Source organism: Hakea prostrata, chromosome 7 (genome assembly GCF_041222555.1).
Source record: "Hakea prostrata isolate BN-2017 chromosome 7, UWA_Hpros_2, whole genome shotgun sequence".
In the NCBI taxonomy this organism is placed as follows: domain Eukaryota; kingdom Viridiplantae; phylum Streptophyta; class Magnoliopsida; order Proteales; family Proteaceae; genus Hakea; species Hakea prostrata.
Window position 1 is genome coordinate 57,407,755 of NC_142606.1, and position 5,166 is coordinate 57,412,920.

Consider the following 5,166-nt stretch of genomic DNA (forward strand, 5'->3'; position numbering starts at 1 on the left):
TTTGTTCTAGCAAAGTTGTGCCGATCTTGTATGACTTCTTAATAATCACCGATGATGACTTTCTTTTTTGACCGAAGATTGTATCCAGCTCTTGTAATTGTTTTGATACTGGCCTCTTTCGATCTTTTGAAGAAATAAGAAATTAACTTCATCTTGAACTTTGCTAGCCACTTGAATCGCTGTTGCATTATGTCTTAGTTGTTTGAAACAATGCCTTTACTTAAAGATTTCTGGAGAAATACAATAAGTCTGAGAAGGAACTCACTCGGGTTTTAAATCGATGCCTTTACTTAAGGATTTCCAGAGAAATACAATAAGTCTGAGAAGGAACTCACTCGGGTTTTAAACCGATGCCTTTACTTAAGGATTTCCGGAGAAATACAATAAGTCTGAGAAGGAACTCACTCGAGTTTTAAACCGATGCCTTTACTTAAAGATTTCGGGAGAAATACAATAAGTCTGAGAAAGAACTCACTCGGGTTTTAAACCGATGCCTTTACTTAAGGATTTCCGGAGAAATACAATAAGTTTGAGAAGGAACTCACTCGGGTTTTAAACCGATGCCTTTACTTAAGGATTTCCGGAGAAATACAATAAGTCTGAGAAGGAACTCACTCGGGTTTTAAACCGATGCCTTTACTTAAGGATAATTCGAAAATTCAATAAGTCTTGAAGGAACTTACTCGGGTTTGAAACCGATGCCTTGTAGAAGGAACTCACTCGGATTTTCATCCAATGCCTCGACTTAAGAAGATCCGAAAAAATTCCATAAGTGTTGAAGGACCCACACGGATTTTCATCCGATGCCTTATAGTTGGATCTTGTTCTTGAATGTGGTGTATGATGCCCCCCAATCAAAAGATAATTTGTTGAAAGCCAAAAATTGCATTGATTGAGTTGAAAATGTTTACATCACGAACAAAATTGAAATCATCATCAAGGATAAAACTTTTTGAGATGCCTGGCATTCCACGAACGATCCAACTCTTTCTGGGTGTTGATGTTCTTTAGCCTGTAAGCTCCTGAACCAACTGGTTTTACAACCATATAAGGTCCTTCCCAAGAAGGGTCCAATTTTCTTTGGTGACGCGGGTCGGAAGCTAAGGTGTTTCTCAACACCAAATCTCCGGCTAAGTACCGACGATTCTTCACTCGAGTATTATAATGAGACGCTATCATTCTTTGATAATGTTGAGTTCGTGCTATTGCCTTTGCCCGAACTTCGTCCAACAGATCAAGACTATCAAGCAGTCCTTGCTCATTTGCTTTTTCCTCGAACTCTCGATCCCGTAATGTCCCCGCCATTATCTCCACTGGTGCCAATGCTTCGGATCCATATGCCAACCTGAATGGAGTTTCTCCTGTGGGTGTTCGAACTGTAGTTCTATAGGCCCACAGTACATTATGAAGTTCTTCGACCCAAGAAGCCTTGTCAGCTTCGAGTCTTCTCTTTATTCCTTCCAGTAGCATTCGGTTAGTAACCTCTACCTGTCCATTGCTCTGGGGGTATGCCACTGAGGACATACGATGCTCGATCATATATGTTCCGCAAAATTGCTCAAATTGCGGACAGTCGAACTGAGTACCATGGTCAGTGACGATAATCTTTGGAATCCCAAAGCGATATATGATTGACTCAAGCACGAATTTCTCCACTTTTTCTCGATAATTGCTGCCGGTGCACCGGCTTCAACCCATTTCGTGAAGTAATCAATTGCTACTATCAGATATTCCCGTCCGCCTGACGCCTTGGTGAATTTGCCCATGATATCAATTCCCCACATCGTAAAGGGAATGGGATCTAGAATTGAAGTCATGGTTTCAGCCGGGCGCTTCGATACTGTAGCATGAATTTGACAGTTACCACACCGACGGACATATTCCATAGCAGCCTCTTGGACCTTAGGCCAATATAACACAAGTCTTAGAATTTTGTGGGCCAAGGCTCGTCCACCCATGTGAGCTCCAAAAATTCCTTCATGAACCTCAGCCAAAGCTGATTTTGCTCCTTCGGGGCCTATACATCTCATAAGGGGTTCAGAATAAGATCTTTTGTATAGTCTCTCATTCTGAATGACAAATCTCATTGATCGTATCTTGATCAACCTTGCCTCTTTCGGATCCTCAGGTAATTTGTCATCTCTCAGATACTCGATTATCGGATCCATCCAGCAACGCTCTGCTTCAATATAAGAAATTTCTTTCTCATGATAACTTGGAAAAGTTACCTCTTCAATATAGACCGAAGGGTCTAGATTCTTTTCTTTGGCATTGGCTAGTCGGGATAGCTCATCTACCACTGAATTTTCATTCCTCGAAATCTGAGATATCTTCAAATTCCGAAATTGGTTTTGAAATGCCTGCACTATCTCTTGATATTTCTGCAAGCGTGGTTCTTTAATACCATACTCCCCCTGGACTTGGTTGACTATAAGTTGAGAGTCACTATAAATAGTAACATCTGCAATAGACAATGCTTTTGACAACTGAAGTCCAGCTATCAGAGCCTCATATTCTGGTTCGTTATTACTTGCTTCAAATGCAAGTCTTAAAGCATATCGAATAATAAATCCTGCTGGACTTTTTAATAGAATTCCAGCTCCTGCTCCATCTTTATTACTCGAACCATCCACGTATACCTCCCAAGTGGTTGGTATAATGGGATCCTCGATGGTGGATTCCACCGGTGCGATAGTTTCTACTACAAAATCGGCTAACGCCCGAGCCTTGATTGCGGTTCGGGCTTAAAGCTCACTTGGAACTCGGCTGAGTTTGACCGACCAGGACACCATCCTTCCGGATAAATCGGGTTTATTAAGAACTTTACTAAGAGGAAAAGTTGTAAATACCTCAATTGGATGAGCTTTGAAAATATGGCCTTAGCTTCCTGGCGGCCATCATGAGAGCCAGAGCCTGCTTCTCAATCTGCGAACATCTTGTCTCCGCATCTAGCAACACGTGGCTTACATAGTAAATCGGCCACTGTTTTTTATCTTTTTCACGGACAAGTACTTGCACCGACCCCTTTGAAAGGGACGTCGCTAGATATAGCTGTAATATTTCCCCCTTCTCTGGTCTGGACAAGATCGGTGGTTGTCCGAGTGCTTCTTTTAACTCCTCGAAAGCTTTCTGGCACTCTTCGGTCCATTTTGCTTCCTTGCTGCCCCTCAAATCTTTGAGTGCCTTGAAGAAAGGAAAACATTTTTCTCCAGACTTGGAGATGAATCGATTCAAAGCAGCAACTCTCCCTGTTAAACACTGCACATCACGAACAGTTTTGGGAGCCTCCATATCAACCAGAGCTTGTATTTTGGCAGGATTAGCCTCAATTCCTCTCTGTGACACCATGAAGCCCAAGAATTTGCCCGAGGAAACTCCAAAGGCGCACTTTTCTGGATTTAGCTTCATTTGATACTTTCGCAGTACTGAGAATACCTCAGTCAAATCTGCAATATGATTTACTTTTGTAAAGCTCTTTACAAGCATGTCGTCAACATAAGCTTCAACATTCTTCCCTATCAAATCTTTGAAAATCTTGTTGACGGCCCTCTGATATGTGGCTTCTGCATTTTTCAGGCCAAAAGGCATGACCTTATAATAATAGCTTTCATGATCAGTCATGAAAGTTGTAAACTTCTCATCTTCCTTATTCATAAGGATCTGATTATACCCTGAGTAGGCATCCATGATAAGTTTCATATCCTGCAGTCGCATCTATCAAGAGGTCAATCCGAGGCAACGGATAGCAATCTTTAGGGCAAGCCTTGTTAAGATCTGTGTAGTCTGTACACATCCTCCACTTCCCATTCGCCTTTTTTACCATTACCACGTTGGCCAACCAAGTTGGGCATTCAATTGGTTCTATGAAACCAGAATTCTTGAGTTTTTCAACTTCACTACGAACGGCTTCATACTTTTCAATGGAGAAATTTCTCCTTTTTTGTATCACTGGTTTCACCTTAGGATCTATCCAGAGTTTGTGCTCTGTGACAGCCCAATCAATTGATAGTAGCAATTGATTACTTCACGAAATGGGTTGAAGCCAGCGCCCTGGCAACAATTACTGAGAAAAAAGTGGAGAAATTCATGCTTGAGTCAATCATATATGCTTTGAGATTCCAATGATTATCGTCATTGACCATGGTACTCAGTTCGACTGTCCGCAATTCGAGCAATTTTGCGGAATATATATGATCGAGCATCGTATGTCCTCAGTGGTATACCCCCAGAGCAATGGACAAGTAGAAGTTACTAACCGAACGCTACTGGAAGGGATAAAGAGAAGACTCGAAGTTGACAAGGCTTTATGGGTCAAAGAACTTCATAATGTACTGTGGGCCTATAGAACTACGGTTCGAACACCCACAGGAGAAACCCCATTCAGGTTAGCATATGGGTCCGAAGCATTGGCACCTGTGGAGATAATGGCGGGGAAAGTACGGGATCGAGAGTTCGAGGAAAAAGCGAACGAGCAAGGACTGCTTGATAGTTTTGATCTGTTGGACGAAGTTCGGGCAAAGGCAATAGCACGAACTCAACATTATCAAAGAAGGATAACGTCTCATTATAATACCCGAGTGAAGAATTGTCGATACTTAGCCAGAGATTTGGTGTTGAGAAACAGCTTAGCTTTAGACCCACACCACCAAAGAAAATTGGACCCTTCCTGGGAAGGACCTTATATGGTTGTAAAACCAGTCGGTTCAGGAGCTTACAAGCTGAAGAACATCAACACCCAAAAAGAGTTGGATCATTCGTGGAATGCCAAGCATCTCAAAAAAATTTATCCTTGATGATGATTTCAATTTTGTTCGTGATGTAAACATTTTCAACTCAATCAATTCAATTATTGGCTTTCAACAAATTATCTTTTGATTGGGGGGCATCATACACCACATTCAAGAACAAGATCCAACTATAAGGCATCGGATGAAAATCCGTGTGGGTCCTTCGACACTTATGGAATTTTTTCGAAACTTCTTAAGTCAAGGCATCGGATGAAAATCCGAGTGAGTTCCTTTCGCAAGGCGTCGGTTTAAAACCCAAGTAAGTTCCTTCAAGACTTATTGAATTTTCGAAATATCCTTAAGTAAAGGCATCGGTTTAAAACCCGAGTGAGTTCCTTCTACAAGGCATCGGTTTAAAACCCGAGTGAGTTAATTCTAC